We start from the raw sequence: 19,422 nt of genomic DNA on the forward strand, positions 1-19,422 counted from the left end.
AGCTCTGTTCCAGTAGAGACTTGAGTTTCAATAAGGGCTCAGTGTAACTCCAGACGTTGCCCCTCCATTGGTGAATAACTCTGGACTGATTCTTTGAGTTGCTTATGTCAAAAGCCCAGGGACATTTGGTCCAGTGGCTCACGGAGTGAATATTAGGGTGACTGAACTTCTACCTCTAAGTCCTGCCCTCAGAGCACTAGTGGGAAAGTGGAAATGATAGCCTTCTTTAGTTTATCTAGTATGTGTTGTTGCTGGGGTACCCATGGATAAGTGGAAGCCCTAATAGTGACTCCATAGATGGAGACCAGCAAATATTGGAGGTTGGCACCAGAAGCCAAACATTCCTACCAAATGCTGGATCTCCTTTACTAACATGGGAGGTTGGGGAACCAGAAGCTTTTCTTTTACCAAATTTAGACTAGTTTAGCCTTTAGAGTTTCAATTACAGTCCAGAAATTTAACAAACTACAAAGTGCCTTGTACCTTATGGAGAGCAACTGCCCATCCCCTCAATGAGGTATTTACTCACAGTTGTGGCAGTGTATGACACAAAGTCTTGGCCAGGTCCACTGATGAGCATGACATCAATACAATGCCAGAGCTTCGTTTCTGCAGGTGGCGCTGGTACAGAGCAGGCATCTAGGTCCAGATGGCAAATCCAACCTACAATCACAGAAGTATTCATGTAGCCCACAGGTATCTGGGAAAAAAGTATACTGTTGATCCTCAAAGGCAGAAGGCAAATTGTGATCAACTATCCTATGACATATTTAACAAAGAAAACATTATCCCAGTCTAGGACCCCAAACCATTTACCAATATTATTTGAATGTCATTCATTAAGGTATGAAATCCATAATGTCAATACCCAGGAGAGGGGCTCTACTACAGGGAGAAGCCTTCTTTAACTTTCTCTAGTCCACAGACAGCCTCTACCCACTAGTAGTGGCTTTGAGGACTGGCCATAGCAGGAAACTTAAAGGTGGGGATCTGTATCCTTTTACTAACTCACCTATAACAGTCCATAACCCTTCGGTCCTTTACTTTTACTCAGTACCTCTCACACAGGTAGAGGAAGGTTAACTCATGCCCACTAGCCAGGGCCTACCAGTAGCATAAGTGCCTTAGGCTTGTTTCATGAGGTTATCTACTCCAATAATGGGAAAGAGACAGTCTCTTTAGAGCTTTTTGGTGCATGTGAACACATTTCTACTTCTGAGCATGTTAGTGTGTATGTGAGTGAATATGAGTGTATGTATGTAAGCATGATTATGACTTAATTTCCAGTGCATTCAAGTAAATGTGTGAGTAGTTTTTTGAGCAAATGAATGTGTGAATATTTTGAGCAAGTGAATCTGACCATGTGCATGTATATAAGCACATGTGAGAGTGATTGTGAGTGCCTATTCAAATATGAGTTTGCAGGTGGAAAGTGAATGGGACTTTTCTTATGTATCAGTGCATTTGTGACCATGGGCATGAATGTTAAAATATTCATGTGTGTCTGAGTGAATGCATGTGAGAGCACATGAAAGTGGAGTATACTTCTGTGAGTTAATGTGCAAGTGTGTGCATGTAAATATACTAGAGCATCTGTGTGTGTATGTAAATGTGTGAACTTCATGGTAAGTATGAGCATATTCATCTGTAAGCATATAAGTATGATGCTCTTTGTGATTATGTTGTATCTGTGGAAATGTACGACTATGTGACTGGGAGCATATAGGAGATTTTTTTGTGAGTGAATGTGTGAGCAAGTTTGAGGGAATGCATGTGTAAGCACATTTTCATGAGTGAGTGTGTAACTGTTCGTTTGTGTAAGCTTGTTCATATGTGAGTATATGTTTGTGAAGACCATAGGAGAATGTGCTTTTGAGTTTATATGAGTGCAGTTGTGTGTTAAAGGATGAGCTTTGTAATGCATCTGAGAAAATCTGTTCAAGTGAATGCGTGAAAATGTTGCTTGTAAACATATTAATATGCACTTATAAGGGAATCTGAGTGTAGTGTTGTCAGCATGTATGGGTGTCTGTGAATGAATCTGTAAGTACGTTCATGCATTAGTAGACACGTGAGCCTTTTGTGTGAGTGAAAGAGTATGATTGTATATGTGTGTCTAAGCATATGAGTAGATGTGTGGATATGTTTTTAAGTCAGGGAATATGCTCCAATATTACAGAATTTGGGTCTGTGCACTTGTATATAAGCATATCTTGTATCTCAAAGAATTTATGAATGTGTTCATGTAAAGACTATGCTGTGAATTTGACTAGTGACCACACTTGTGTATGTGAGCATGTTAATGTGTCTGTGAAATTTATAATATGTAAGGGTTTCTGTGTGTGAAAGAATTTGTAAGGATGTGCATGATGGTAGCACATTCACCTGTGAGTGAATATGTAAACATGTTCATTTCTGCAAGCTCGTTAATGTTTACATCTATTTCTAAGTCAATGCATGAATGTATGCGTGAATGTTGTTCATATGCATGTACATGACTGTGTTAATGAGTGTACTGGTGAGTTTGTGAGCAGGTACACTGTGTGTATATAGGAACATGTTCATGTTTATGTGTAAATGATTTTGTGAGTATATATATGTAATCATGTTCCTGTTTTTTAATGAATGTGTAAGCATATCATGTATGTTCATAACTATGAGTGAATATATGCTTTGTATTTGTGTTTTTGTACATTTGTATTTGAGTAAATAAGAAAAATAGTTTGTCAGTAAATGCATGGGCATATATACATATACACACATATATATATGGGTACATATAATTAAAATGAAAGTTTAAGTGAATATAGGTACATGTGTGTGTTAATGAATATGTAAACATGCTTGTGTGTAAGGGCATGTTAATGTGTGTGTTCTTTTCTGTGAGTGAATATAATTATGTTTGTATGTGACTAAATGTGTGTTCACTTGTGTGGAAGTGATAACATGCACATGTGTATATGCATCTGTTAGTGTGGGAGTATATTGAGGTTGTATGTGAATGTGTGATCATATCCATGTCTGTGCACGAGTATTTTGGGGGTGTCTGTGACTGTGTTAATAGACATGCATGTATGTTTATGAGCATATAGGCTTTGTGAATATGTGAACTTGTTCATATGTATGAAGTTGTTCATGCGTGAGCAATTTGTGTATTAGCATATTGTTTTTAAGTCAGTTTGAGAACATGTCTGTGTGTCAATGTGAGTGGACATGGGGAGTGAGTGTGTGTGAGTTTACAACTGTGTTCATATGTAAGTCTGTGAGAATGTGTGTGTTTATATGGGATTGTGAGTGATAGAGTGTACACTTGTGAGTGAATGTGTAAGCATTTTAGTGCATCTGGGAATGTTAAAGTATGTTCACATTTGAGTGGACATCTAAGTAAGTGTGTGTGTGAACATGAATACATGCATTAATAAATCAAAGTGTGAACACATGTATATTTTGAGCATGCTAATGTGCAAGTGTGAAAATTTGTGTATAACTGAATTTGTGTTCATTCATATGAGTGTACAGGAATGTGCGTGTATGGGAGCATGGCCATGTATGTAAATTAAGGCATGAGCAAGTTTGTGTGTGTTAAGGTAGTAATGTATGACTATTTTTCATGTGTACAATTGAATGTGTAAGCAAGTTCATGTATGTGAGCATGATGTAAAACTGTAAATGAAGTTGTGAGTATTTGTGGGTGTGTCTGTGTACATGAATTAATCTGGGAGCAAGTTCATTTGAGTGAATATATCAATGTTTATTTGAGCATGTTTATGTCTTCATGTGTCCATGGGTGTCTGAGTGGATTTATGTGTGTGACTAAATACAGTATGTGCATTTGTGTGAAATTTTTCTTTTCTTTAATGAATTTGTGAGGTTTCTGAGTGTTTGGGTATGTTAAAATGTGAGGATGTTCATTAAGTGAATGCATGAATATTGGTATATGTGTGAATAAACATTTAACTATATGTGTGACTATATTGATATGTATTTTATTATGTGTACATTCATGTACATGACTCTGTGATTACATTCATGTGTGGATTGATATATGAACATGTTCATGTGTGAGTGAATGTTATCAGCAGTTTTGTGTGTGTGAGCATGTTCATGTCAGTGAAAATGTTGACATCTAAGTTTGACTAAGTTTGAGTGTCCTGTGATTTGATCTGAGTGTTATCTATGTGTGAATGAATGTGTGTGCATGTTTGTGCACGTAAGCAGGTTAACGTGAATGTGCTCATTTGTATGAATGTGAGAATGTGTTCCTATATGTGTCTGAATGCATGAGTGTGTTTTTGTAAATAATTGTGAGCCCATAAGGGTACGTTCACACACAAGTGTAAAGGAACGTATGATTTTTATGTTTATTTGTGAGAGGATATCAGTATGTTCATGTGTGTGAGTGGGTGTAAATGTATGTGAGCATGTCTGTGTGCAAGTGATTGAGTTTGTGAGTGTATGTCATTGTGTCTGGCAATGTGTTAGTATGCTGTTGTGTGTTATTGAGTTTATATGCATGTAAATTTGAGTACCATCATTTGTGCGAATGTGTAAACTTGACATGCGAGTGATTTGTGAGTGTATGAGTGTGAGCACATATGTTTCAATGAATATTCAAGTATGTCCATGTGTGAAAATGCTCATGTGTCAGTGAATGTGAGTATATGAGTCTCTGTGTGTGTGAAGGTACCAGCATGTTCACGCATATAAAATGTATGAGCATGTCCACATATGTGAGCATGTTGATGTGAAAATGTAAGCGTATAAGTAAGTATGTTCATGAGTGAATGTGTCAGTATGTGAATGTATATGTGTAAGTTAATGTGTAAGAATGTTTATGTATATTATAGATTAAATGTGTAACTGTGACTGAATGTGTGAGCATGTGATTGAGTGTGTTTTTTCCTCCTGGGTGTTTTTTTTCAGGACTTCATGTCTACATGGTGAATTGTAAGGCACTGTGCACAAATAAGTCTTTATTCTCTATTGGCTCAAAGCTGTCTATAACCATCTGTACAGCTATGCCAATTATCTTCTGTGTATTACATCACACTGCTTCTATAAAAACATGTATGATTCTCGTGACTCAACCTGCTGGTTTCACTGCAGGAAAACTGCCCAGAAGCTGAGATGCAGAGAAATAAGTTACTCCAAGCCTATTGCTTCAGAAACAAAACAGCTATTGGGAATAACTGTCTGAATGACAACTTAGAAGTACATAGGTCTCTGTGTTAGTTCATATCCAAGATTCCAGCATTTAGGTTTATTATGAACAAGCCCCAGCAAAGTGCTGTGTAATGACAGGGATTGCTATAAAAAAAAGTCCTTTATTACAAGCTTTCAGGTCCCCACCTGCCTTTAGAGAATTGAAGCTGTGCAAGGCAGTTAACAAACCCTAGCAAGGCCAGGGAGTCAGGGACCACAGCGATCTCAGGGTCATACTTTACATTCTAGATCATTCAGTACCATTCAGGCAAGACCATCCCTTTTGATGGAATTGTGAGGACCCTAAAGGGACAGCACAGGGCCCTGTCCAAAGACTCCCAGCTAAATAAGCAAATGGGAGTTGAAATGCAGTCCACATTTCCCTCATCAAGCTGTGTGCTCTGGTTCCAAGACCCAGCCCAGAAGAAGGGACACTTCCATTAATCTGCCCAGAGGGGACGCCCTATGTGCCTTCAGTGATCAGTATAAGACCTAAGCACCCACAATATCCATACATCTCTAAAGGAAAATTAAAACTATTATGGACTGCATGTTTGTGTACCCCTGACAATGCATGCTAAAAGGCTAACATGTAATGGTATTTTGGAAGTAATGAGGCTTAGATGAGGTCATGACAGTGGGCTCCCCATGATGGGATGAGTGCCCTTACAAGAAGATGAAGAGATACCAGAACTCTATCTTCCATATGAGCACACAGGAAGAAGGCAGTCATCAACAAGCCAGGAAGACAGCTCTCACCAGGAGCAAAAATGGTGAACACCTTGGTTTTAGACTTTCCAGCCTCCAGTATAGGAAAAAACATCGGTGTTGCCACTCAGTCTATGAGATATTTGTTATAGTAGCCAAAACTTAGGGCATCCCTGGTGGCACAATTTTAAACAATGCGACTGCCAATGAAGGATATGTTGGTTTGATCCCTGGGTTGGAAGGATCCCCTGGAAAAGGAAATGGCAACCCACTCCAGTATTCTTGCCTGGGAAATCCCATGGACAGAGGAGCCTGGAGGGCTACAGTACATGGGGTCACAAAGAGATGGACATGATTTAGCCACTAAACAACAAAAACATCCAGAACTAAGACAAGAAACCTCCAGATAAAGTACCAAATCTTTCAAGTGATGACTTCAGCTCTATATCCCATCACTGTCTTCTCTGATGAGCTCAGGAAACAAGAAAACTGGTAGAGGTAACCGCTGCTCTACCTCTTTGAACTTTACTGCTTCAACTTCTCTCTCTCCCTAGTGTTCATCATGGCTTCAGTGTTCAAAGGAAAGATGGATGAAGGAATAATTAAAAAATGTCTCATTTATTCCTTTACTCCACAATATGGAAGTGCCTGTGTCATACCAAGTGCTAGATAGGGTGAAGCCCTCAGGCAGCTGCTTTTCACAACACTGTGGCTTCCAGGTCTAAAGAAGCAGCTTTGCTAACTTTACTCTGACTCCTCCTCCTCCACTTCTCATTGCCCCTTCTTTTTCAACAAACGTTAAGAACTAGAACAGGACTAAGTTGTTAAGGCCTCTGCTTGTGAACTTGTGGATAATAGGAAGAATAAGTTAAACGCTGAGACACTACTCCACCTCAGACACAAAGAGAAATTTGACTCAGTCTAGTCTAAAGCATTAGAGGGAGATCTAGGAGTTCCCAAACTCTGAGACCATAAGCACAAATTCCCCAAAGTCCTGCCTGAAGAGAGGAAGACGGGGGAGGACAGGAAACTCTCATGGGTACATGCCACTCCCTGGATCCTGTTTGCCACTGATAACCTCAAAGACCAGGGGATGGGCTTGGGCTCAACTTACCTGTGGAGCAGACAATGATTTAAATGGGGTTTTAAGGGGTCTTAAACTACTACTTATCTGGGCAGTGGTTTCCTTCCCATTCTCACTGTTCTACTTTACCCTCATCTCTCATCCTCTCTGTACTGACTTCTCTACTCATCTGTGTCCAGTGTCAGCTCTCATTCTCCTGCTGCTCTTCCTTCTTTTGAATAAATGCAATTCACAATGTAACCCAGTAATGTTTGCTCCTTGATTCACTGAGTCTCACTCTCTTTCAGAATCAACTTGCAAATCTCTTCCCAAGTCCTCTTTTATCCCAGTGTGACACCCCAGCAACTTTACCCTTGCCCAGCAGTACTCACTGGCCTCTGCAGCTTCTCATCATCCTCTTCTCCTGCTCCCCTGGACTAAGCATCCTTCCTCTCCAGAGCATGCTGCAGTTGCAGGCCAGGCAGAGAAGCTACATCCTAGGACACACACTTCTATCAGAGTGTTCAGCTTTGTTCTCTGCTTCCCCAATGCTGCCACACACTTCATTCAGAGTGCAACTGCCCCACCTACTGGCCTCCCCACTACACACACACACACACACACACACACACACACACACAGGACAGCCCCAGACTTAGCATTTGCTGTGCCCTCTTCTGTCTAAACGAGTCTGAAGTTATCTTACATTCCTCTCTTCATAGAATAGCTGACCATATCAATCCAGGTACCTCCTTTTTCTCACATGTACCAGGTCTACACGACAAAAAATGTAATCCGTCCCACCTATTCCACCTTAGACATCAGATGTAAAAAAAACAATGTCTGAAAGATAGTGGTGAGGGGCCTTAGAAATAGTGCAGATTATCTACCTCTAATTTAACTCAGATGACCATTATATCTACTACTGTGGGCAAGAATCCCTTAGAAGAAATGGAGTAGCCATCATGGTCAACAAAAGAGTCCGAAATGCAGTACTTGGATGCAATCTCAAAAACAACAGAATGATCTCTGTTCATTTCCAAGGCAAACCATTTAATATCATGGTAATCCAAGTCTATGCCCTGAGCAGTAATGCTGAAGAAGCTGACGTTGAACGGTTCTATGAAGACCTACATGACCTTCTAGAACTAATACCCAAAAAAAGATGTACTTTTCATTGTAGGGGACTGGAATGCAAAAGCAGGAAGTCAAGAAACACCTGGAGTAACAGGCAAATTTGGCTTTGAAGTACAGAATGAAGCAGGGCAAAGGCTAACAGAGTTCTGCCAGGAGAACACACTGGTCATAGCAAACACCCTCTATCAACAACACAAGAGAAGACTCTACACATGGACATCACCAGATGGTCAATACCAAAATCAGATTGATAATATTCTTTACAGCCAAAGATGGAAAAGCTCTATACAGTCAGCAAAAACAAGACCGGGAGCTGACTGTGGCTCAGATCATGAACTCCTTATTGCCAAATTCAGACTTAAATTCAAGAAAGTAGGGAAAACCACTAGATCATTCATGTGTGGCCTAAATCAAATCCCTTACAGTTATACAGTGGAAGTGAGAAATAGATTTAAAGGACTAGATATGATAGACAGAGTGCCTGATGAACGATGGGTGGAGGTTCGTGCCATTGTACATGAGCAAGACCATCTGCAAGAAAAAGAAATGCAAAAAAGCAAAGTGGCTGTCTGAGGAAGCCTTACAAATAGCTGTGAAAAGAAGAGAAGCAAAAAGCAAAGGAGAAAAGGAAAGATATACCCATATGAATGCAGAGTTCCAAAGAATAGCAAGGAGAGGTAAGAAAGCCTTCCTCAGCGATCAATGCAAAGAAATAGAGGAAAACAACAGAATGGGAAAGACTAGAGATCTCTTCAAGAAAATTAGAGATACCAAGGGAACATTTCATGCAAAGATGGGCACAATAAAGGACAGAAATGGTATGGACCTAACAGAAGCAGAAGATATTAAGAAGAGGTGGCAGGAATACACAGAAGAACTGTACAAAAAAGATCTTCATGACCCAGATAATCACAGTGGTGTGATCACTCACCAAGATCCAGACATCCTGGAATGTGATGTCAAGTGGGCTTTAGGAAGCATCACTACGAACAAAGCTAGTGGAGGTGATGGAATTCCAGTTGAGCTATTTCAAATCCTAAAAGATGATGCTATGAAAGTGCTGCACTCCAAATTTGGAAAACTCAGCAGTGGCCACAGGACTAGAAAAGGTCAGTTTTCTTTCCAATCCCAAAGAAAGGCAATGCCAAAGAATGCTCAAACTACCGCACAATTGCACTCATCTCACATGCTAGTAAAGTAATGCTTAAAATTCTCCAAACTAGGCTTCAACAATATGTGAACCGTGAACTTCCAGATGTTCAAGCTGGTTTTAGAAAAGGCTGAGGAACCAGAGATCAAATTGCCAACATTCACTGGATCATCGAAAAAGCAAGAGAGTTGCAGAAAAACATCTATTTCTGCTTTATTGACTATGCCAAAGCCTTTGACTGTGTGGATCACAATAAATTGTGGAAAATTCTGAAGGAGATGGGAATACCAGACCACCTGACCTGCCTCTTGAGAAGTCTGTATTTAAGTCAGGTAGCAATAGTTAGAACTGGACATGGAACAACAGACTGGTTTCAAGCAGGAAAAGGAGCACATCAAGGCTGTATATTGCCACTCTGCTTATTTAACTTATATGTAGAGTACATGATGAGAAATGCTGTGCTGGATGAAGCACAAGCTGGAATCAAGATTGCCGGGAGAAATATCAATAACCTCAGATATGCAGATGACACCACCTTTATGACAGAAAGTGAAGAACTAAAGAGCCTCTTGATGAAAGTGAAAGAGAGTGAAAAAGTTGGCTTAAAGCTCAACATTCAGAAAACAAGGATCATGGCATCCAGTCCCACCACTTCATGGTAAATAGATGGGGAAACAGTGGAAACAGTGGCTGACTTTATTTTGGGGGGCTCCAAAATCACTGCAGATGGTGATTGCAGCCATGAAATTAAAAGATGTTTACTCTTTGGAAGAAAAGTTATGACCAACCTAGATAGCATATTAAAAAGCAGAGACATTACTTTGCCAACAAAGGTCCATCTAGCCAAGACTATGGTTTTTCCAGTAGTCATGCAGGGATGTGAGAGTTGGACTATAAAGAAAGCTGAGTGCCGAAGAATTGATGCTTTTGAACTATGGTGTTGCAGAAGACTCTTGAGAGTCCCTTAGACTGCAAAAAGATCCAACCAGTCAAACCTAAAGGAAATCAGTCCTGATATTCACTGGAAGGACTGATGTTGAAGCTGAAACTTCAATACTTTGTCCACCTGATGTGAAGAGCTGACACATTTGAAAAGACCCTGATGCTGGGAAAGATTGAAGGCAGGAGGAGAAGGGGCCAACAGAGGTTGAGATGGTTGGATGTCATCACTGACTCAATGGACATAAGTTTGAGCAAGCTGTGGGAGCTGATGATGGGCACGGAAGCCTGGTGTGCTGCAGGCCATGGGGTCATAAAGAGTCAGACACAATTGAGCAACTGAACTGAACTGATCCACATCTGATAATCCCCAGACTTTGACCCTGGCCCCTGCTCTGTCCCTCTGGCTCTGGATGCCTGCTGAGATGCATTCTTGCTTAAAACATTGGGAGAATGTGCTTGGGTTTTTTTCATTGTTGCTGTTAGCATTTGTTGAGATACAGGACAACATGAGGTGGCAATTCATGAGGGACTGCATGGTGTCCTGTGACACCCACCAGTATCACCAGTTTCACTCATGAGGCAGCAACTCCCTTGACACTCACTGGTGTTTGGCCCAATTGAGTCAAACATTATCATCCAAGGGGGGTTGGTTGTGCTTCAACACCTGAATTATTCCACATTCAGCCCTCTCACCCTCAATCTCCTCCCTAAGGACCCAACCTAGAAGCACTGTCCTTGTAAGGCTACAGGAGGAGCTTGCTCTGCATTCTCCATCCTAGCTTCCCAGCTCCTAGGTACAAATTCACCTTGGAAAATGTGCCCCACACCTTATCCCCTCACATTCTGGAGGGAACAATGGAACAAAAGGAAAGCAACAGTCAACTGACTCACCTCCAAAGCTCAGGGACCAGAGCAGTGGCCTTGTTTTTCAAGGTAGCTCCCAGGGCAAACATGGTGTCTTCCTCAGTCTACCCATAGGTGCCAAATCCTCAGAGCTATGTGCTCTTTAGGGTAGAGATTCTGGACATTCAGAAGACCTATATTCACTACCACAGATGTAAGCTATTTGCATCATTAACCCTTTAGTGTTCATATCTAGTTCAACCTCCTATAGAACCTCTATTCAATGTATGCCTTCTTTTGTCCGTCATTGGTTTAGGGTTCCTGGGTGACCCTTGGCCAGAGACTACTACTCCTATTCTGCGGGCTCAGGGTGGATTTCCTATCACTTTAAACTCTGGGGCACAGACTAGCTGCCCTTTCCAAAGGAAGGCTCAGAGGGAATATAGAAAGAAACTGCCTCCTTGGCTTCCTGGTGGTTTGTCTTTCTATTTAATTGCCATTTCTCATTCTGCTCTATCAATCTGAATGCTAGAATTAGATCTAAAGAATTTGGATTTTATTTGACAGTTAATGTCATCAAAAGTTCTTGACATAATCAGGCTTGATTTATAAAGATTATATCATGCTGACTGCAGTGTGCTAAATGGACTAGGCAGACCAACACTAATATCAGGGAGTAGAGAAGTTGGGACACTGTTGCACTAATTCAGGAGGAAAATGCCCATAGAGTGATCTGGCAGTGGCTCATGATCAATTGAGAGATAAGCAGAGTTGTGATGTACCTGGAAGTAAAACCAATAAAACGCAGTAGTAGTTAAAGGCTTGTTGGGCAGAGTACCAAGCACCTGGGGCCTGGGTAGGTGAGGTAGACAAGACAGGGATTATGTGCTCAGTTTTTAACAAACTCAATAGGGTGAGTACCCAGCGTGCAGAGAATGTGTCTTCAAGTGCCCTCCCCATAGAGCCTAACAGATGGAGCAAAAAATTTCTATCTTGAGCAGCACAGTGCCCTCTGGCCTGCACATCCATTTCTGTGGGTAGTGCTCCTGCAGTCCCACCAGGGAGTGTGCTTCAGGTTCAGGTTCTTCTCAAGGGAGTGAAAAGAGAGCAGAAGGGCTCCCACATATGAAGCCAGAGAAGTGTGAGAAATTCTAGGGTCTGAGCAAAAATCCTGAGGTTTGGAGCCTGCGAGTACCCCAAAGCACAACTCTGCAAGTAAGGAAAGTAGGATCTCAAGAAGCAAAGGTGTAGAGCCTGGGGGAGTGCCACTGGTAAGTTACACGGTAGGGATGGCTTGCTGTGGTTCCGCTCTATTCAACTTAACAAAAAAGTCTCAAGTGTAATTACTTCCCTGGTGGTCCACTCACTAAGACTCTCTGCTCCCAGTGCAGGGGGCTGAGGTTCAATCCCTGGTCAGGTAAATAGATTCCAAATGCCACAACTAAGAGCTCTCATGCCACAACCAAGTACACCACATGCTGCAAATAAAGATACAGCATGCCACACATAAATATCCCACATGCTGCAACTAAAACGACCTCACATGCTACAAATACAAAGATCCTGCATGCTGCAAATACAAAGGTCTCTCATGCCCCAAATAAAAGATCCTACATGTCACAACTAAAAGATCATGCCTGCTGCAGTGAAGATTCCACATACCACAACAAAGATCCCACATACTCACAATAAAAGGTTACACATGCCACAATCTAAAGATCCTGCTTGCCACAACTAAGATGATACTATATGCCCCAATTAAAATCCCACATGGTGCAAAGATTCCAATGCCACAACAAAAGTTACCACTTGCCCCAACAAAAATCACACATACCCAGACTAAAAGATCCCACATGCCACAGCAAAGATCTCACATACCACAACTAAAAGATCCTGCATGTCCCAACTAAAGATCTCACGTGCTGCAAATAAAAGTTGCCACAAGCTGAAACTAAAGATCCTGAGGGCAGCAACAAAGTTCCCACATGCCGCACCAAAGAGCCTACATGCTGCAACTAAAGATCCCACATGCCACAAGAAAAAGAGCCAGCGTACCGAAACTAAAGATCCTGAGCACTGCAACCAAGTTCCACATGCCTCAACAAAGATCTCACATGCCACAATGAAAGATACCACATGACGCAACTAAGAATACTTCAAATGCTGCAACTAAAAGATCCTACATGCCGCAATTAAAGATTCCATATGCCCCAACAACGATCCTGCATATTGCAACTAAAGATACCACCTGCTGCAAGAAAGTTCCCACGTGCTGCAACTAAAAGATCTCCGATACCTCAACTAAGATCCCACATGCCCCAACAAAAGATCCCACTGCCACAACTAAAGATCCCACATGGTGCAACAAGGATCCCACATGATGCAATTAAAAGATTCAGCACTCATAAGGAAAGATGCCATGTGCCACAACTAAATATTCCACAGGCTGTAACAAGGATCCTGTGTGTGGCAACTGAAGATCCCATGTGCTACAACAAAAATCTGACCTGCTGCAACAAATATACCACATGCCACAACAAAAATACCACATTCTGAAACTAAAAGATCCCAAGTTGCAAATAAAAGATCCTACGTACTGCAACTAAGAATCACACATGGCACAAATAGTGATCCTGTGTGCCACAACAAAGACCCCACATGCTGCAGCAAGGATCTCACTTGCTGCTACAAAGATCCCACATACAACTCAAACATACTTTGTAATGTAACGAAACACCCTGTATGTTGCAACTAAAAAATCCTGCATGTGGCAATGAAGATCCCACATGCCACAACTAAGATCCAGTATAGCCAAATAAATTTTAAAAATAAATATTTTTAAAAATTAAAAATAAAAGATTCATTTAGCAACCCTCAACTGTCTACAAATGATCTTTTCTCTGAAACAGACTTACAGACAGAGAAAAGACTTGTGGTTGCCAAAGCAGGGGTGGAGGGAGACTGTAGGAAAGGAATGGATTGGGAGTTTGGGACTAGCAGATGCAAACTATGATACACAGAATGGATAAACAACAAGGTCCTACTGCATAGCACACGGAACTATATTCAATATCCCATGATAAACCATAATGGAATGAATATAAAAAGAGAATGTCTAAATATGTAAAACTGAGTCACTATGCTGTGCACCTGAAACTAACACAATATTGTAAATCAACTATACTTCAAAAAAAAATCCTCAAATGTCTAGATGTGGCTTACCTCCCATATGTAGACTCAGACAGACATGATATCCTGTCAGCATTCTGTCCAAAACCCTCTGAACCATTTTCCTTGCATAGTTTTTGCTGAAACAGAGAAGTCACTGGTCATCAGTAAATGTCACATAATTTCCCAGAAAACAAACAACAGAGAACACCCCAACTGTCACCTTTCCAGGGCAGTGACTTCTCTGGAACACATGTAAATGTGTATAGTCATAAGTGTACACATTCTTTCCCCCACTCCCTTCTCTCCCTACGCTGAGTGAGCCAGAAGAACATGGCAAGGGAGTCTCCTCCACCTCTTCCCCAGCTTTTATCCAGAAGATGGGTACAAACAGTGGGTCCATGCCATCAGGCAAGATGAGGGGCCGGGGTAGAGGGGGCAGACATTCTGGCAAATGGAGAAGAGAGGAAGCACGCAGGTGGCAGCCCACAGGTAAAAACATTACTTCAACTCCCTAAAGATCCCCATCTTGGAATCAGCATGGACACAGCTCTCCATGCTGGTTGGGATCCATCCAGGAACAGCTGATTTCCCCAGGAAAAGTAATTTTCCACTCTCAGTGCCCTCCTGAGCTGAGCTAACCAGTCTACATTCTCCAGCACAAAGTCACATTTTGTTGTTACTGCATGTCAACCAGCTCTTATATATTGCTGGCTGATGGCTTGACAAAGAGAGAGAACCTTCTGGCCTTCGCTCAACAAAATCATTTCAGATTCTTAGCCCTCAAGGGTGTCTTCTCAACATTCATTAGGGTAGCTGGAGTTTCTCTCATTAATCACATTCTTCCAGCCTGGAGGTGTCTTGGATGAGTATAAGCAAGGACCCACCACGAGCCCTGAAGAGAGCTGGCCTTTTCAAAGATTACTGATGTGCTCACCCAAGACACCTGAGAACTTCAGCATGGATGTTTTCCTCCCAAAAGGCACGGACATAGGAATAGTCCCTGAGCATCACTGTGATCCTATGGTACCTGCAGACGATGACCAAGGAATATCAGTCCCTGCAATGTGTATGTGTGTGTTCACTCTATATTCTATACATTCACTACAAGTAATGAACTAGTGACTATTAAACATCTGCTCCCTGGGGATATACAGGGTAAGGTTCCTATGAGCCTCTGATCACAACATTTTCATCAATCTATATATAAACTTTTTTATGGTGCTTTCTGTCAAAAGTTCTAATTTAATCCAATTAGAAAACCAGAATTTACTAAAAAAATTTATATTAACAATATGATAAAAAGCTTCATCCAACAAAAGAATCTAGAATCTGTCCAAGTCTAAGTCAGTGGATATTCCCATTAGTGTCTCCAGAATTTCCTTCACTGTTGATGATTCAGTAACCTCTGCTCATGCTCCCTGGCATCTGTGGACCATCCATGATGGCTGTAAGTTGCCCACAGGCTACTGATGTAAGAAACTTTCCTTCTTGGCCTTGTAGTACAAACCATTAGAGTGTCAACAGTGTGCCACAAACTGGGCCATCCCTAAAATAGAGGTTCTCAGACACCTTGAACCTGTGACAGTCTTAGCCAGTTGCCCATTGTGTCTTGGATCACAGAACCAGCACCCCAAAACCTTAGCATGGTTACTGAGACCTCCCTGATACAAGATAGTTTTCTGGAATATCTTTCCTGCAAGAGGGCACAGTCTCACCTGTCCTCAGTGCCTTGCCAGATGCAATACTGGTAGAAGTCACTCCTCTCTCAGACCTCTTGGCCACATACAGAACTGCTTGGAATCATTTGAGTGGACAATATTGGGTGTTTGTACAATACATATGGTATTGTGACCATCATCCCCCAGAGGGGATAGAAAGCAGTAATATAGATGATGGTGACATACCCGTGATAAAGGACAGGACCAGGGGGTCAGCACAACTGACCAAACTTCATTTTAGAGTTTAATGCCCTGGCTAACAAATAGGCCCATCTGTACATTTTTATAAACTCTTGGGCCACTGCCTAAAAGTTGTTCCCACTGAGGTAAAGAAATCCAAAAAAAAAAAAAAAAATAGAAATCTGGGAATCACTTCCCTCACAAACATGCAAAATATAAATCGAGATGTTATGGACTGAATCCTATTCTCTCGAAATGTTCATGTTGAAGCCTCAACCCCCAGTATGACTGTGTTTGATGATATGGCCTTTATATAAGTAACTAAGGTTAAATGAGGTTATAAACATGGAGCTCTAAGTCAACAGGAGGGTATTCTTATAAAAAAAGAAACAGACACCACGGAGTTCTATCTCACTCTCCACAGACTTAACAAAGAAAAGGCCACATGAAGACACAGTGAGAAGACAGCCATCTGCCAAGGACAAAGGTCTTACCGGGGTATAAATTCTTTTAACAAATTCTAGATTTGCAGCTGGATTAAATTGTGGATCTTTGTGCAATTTAAATTCTTTCCTCTCTCTGTATTCAAGGTTTCTGATTTCTTTCTATCATATCATTTTTGCTTCTTTGTCACTGGATATACTTTGTATATGTGATAGGAGAGGTGGCCTCGCTATTCTGCTCACATTTATACATTTCCTCCTTCAGAGAGCCTCAAATCAGTTTCATTACTGCTAGGGGCCTACCCTATGAAAATGGCTGCTTAATAAGTTTTAAGCACTATGGCTTAAGTTGGGTTTGAATTCATTTCATCACTGTGTCACAAGAGTGCCGTGATCCTTCTTCCCTATACCTAGGATGATCAGGATTTTTACTGAAACAGAAACACAGGTAACAGAATGGCACAACAGAAGACTGCTGGGCCCCCAAGCCAGAGAGGCAGAGAGGAGTGGACTAAAACCATCTTCTGCTATGGTGCTGCCACTTTGGATAGCATGGGAATCTTCTTTTTTTGTCGTCTCTCTCTGTACAGATTCCCGCTGAATATTTTAGATTTTGAGCACTGCAAATTTACAGCTTTGGATTTTATCTCCATTTAAGCATGAGTGGTCCAGACTTTCTGGGTGGTTATGGGGAAAGGTTAAGAGACCCAGTGACTCACCTCTTGGGTAGCCCAGAAAAGGAAGACATTGCAGGACAATGTAGGATACGTGGGGGTTGCATTCTGGAACGGAGTAAATCAGAAGGGTCTGTGGGAAGAGGGTTTTGCAGTATTAAGTGGGTGAGGTAGCCCCTGATTCCTGAGCAAGATGTGATTGGGTTCTCTGAATAATTCTGCTGGCCGACAAGGAAACACTCTTCAGGGGGAATATGCAGGAATGCATCTGTCGCATTCAATAAGGAGAGTCTGAAGAGGACACTATCTGGTGGAGCAGATCGAGGAAAGAAACGGGATTAGGCCATTCAAGGTCCTCTCAATTTTACCAGATGTCAACTCTTCACAACTACTAATTTTAGCCCTCACCCCACAACCAGCCCCTCGCTGTACAAGCACCCACCTGCACACACCCATGCACACACACACACACACACACACACAGAGGGAACAGTGCACACGACTGAGGAGAACTCAGTCCCTGGACATGAACTGGTGGACCCTGGGGCGGCAGTTCCCCAATCCTCATGATTTGGGCACTGTTAGCTACATTAACACAGGTGCTGAAACAAGGGGGTCCATCTCAACCCAAAGTCCCCATCCCTACCACCAATTCCTCTAAGGACTGACCAGTGGCAGGGTACATGGGCAGGGGTTTAAAACCCCAGGACCACGTCTCTCCCAGCTGTCTCCTTCTAAAAGGTTGTCCACTAACCCACTGGCATTCCAGCTCCTGGCAGCCTGAAGCTTACCAATTAAAGAATTCCAGAACTACATCAGGAACATCAGAGGAGAAATTATATGTCAAAGTGGAATTTCCAGGTGGGATTGTGGTCGTCGGCCTTCAAGAGCTGGATTCTGGTGGGCAGTAGGGGCACAGGGACTTGCCCCTCGTTGGACCCCATAGTTTGAAGTTGGAGAACACTGGACACCACTGGAGACCTGGTGGAAGACAGAGGAGGGGATGAGCAGACTAACCACGAGGTGGGACTTGAAGCTTGTTCTTCCGCCAACAGCTGCCTCTGGATGAGACCATCTTGGCAAAGGGGGCGGGGATAAATCAATCAGGAGCCCTGAGCCTGGGAACTGGGAGAAGAGCAGTAGCCGAGCCGCTCAACTCCATGATGCACTCCGTGAGCCAATCCCTTGGATTCTAAGAGCGCTGGGTCTGACGCATTTGTGGCTGCAAGCAACAGAGCAGAAAGCCTGACGTGCAACTGGCTCCGCCCACCTGGATGGCATAACAAGGTTAACAAATTCCACAGATGCTAGGAGCCAATCAAAAATATGTGTGGTCCTGCTTCCTATTATGGCATGGACCTATGCACCCCTCTGGGTATTCTGGCTTCTTCAGTCACTGCTAGCTCAACTCCAGCTTCAGCTCCCTGGCAGCTGAAGAACTGGGCTGGGTATTGCCGGCGTGGGCCAACCCGCCCTGTACCTACCCTCTGTAAGAACGCAAAATCTGCTTTTTGCTTGAAAGCTCCTATGCCCAAGAGTTTGATTCGTGTGGTGAAAGGAGTAATTTGAGTACGCATGTTGAATTCTGAAAGATCCAGACACCTTTGAGGGATCAGGAGATAGTTGACTTGCGGTAGCTCCCAGACCCTTGGGATTCAAGTGACCCTGAATGCTTCTCCTTTGGAAGGGGTGAAAGAGAGTCAGGCAATGCATTTTTTGATAGGGCTCTGGCAGGACAGAAGTTGGGCTCCCTGAGCCCCCCGCCTCCCACAGCAAAGGGATGCAAAGGTAAAATGAGGTTTCTTGGCTGACATCATAGAAGAAGGCAAAGGTCAGTATCAGATCTTCAAGGCAGTTAACCCCTGGAGAGCAGGCCACTCTAATGCTCCAGCATTCTGGTCCCAACATGTAGAGAAAAAAGCCTCACATTTTTATTGTTTAGTCACTAAGTCGTGTCAGACTCTTGCAATCACATGGACATAGTCCCAGGCTCCTCTGTTCATGGGATTTTCCAGGCAAGACTCCTGGAGTGGCTTGTCATTTCCTTGCCCAGGGGAGCTTCCCTACCCAGGGATCGAACCTGTATCTCCTGCATTTGCAGGTGGGTTCTCTACCACTGAGCCACCAGGGAACTCCCCATTGTGACTTTGGAAATTGCCAAAAACTTGATGGCAAAAATGAATTCATTTCC

This window comes from Bubalus kerabau, chromosome X (assembly GCF_029407905.1).
Source record: "Bubalus kerabau isolate K-KA32 ecotype Philippines breed swamp buffalo chromosome X, PCC_UOA_SB_1v2, whole genome shotgun sequence".
Taxonomy (NCBI): domain Eukaryota; kingdom Metazoa; phylum Chordata; class Mammalia; order Artiodactyla; family Bovidae; genus Bubalus; species Bubalus kerabau.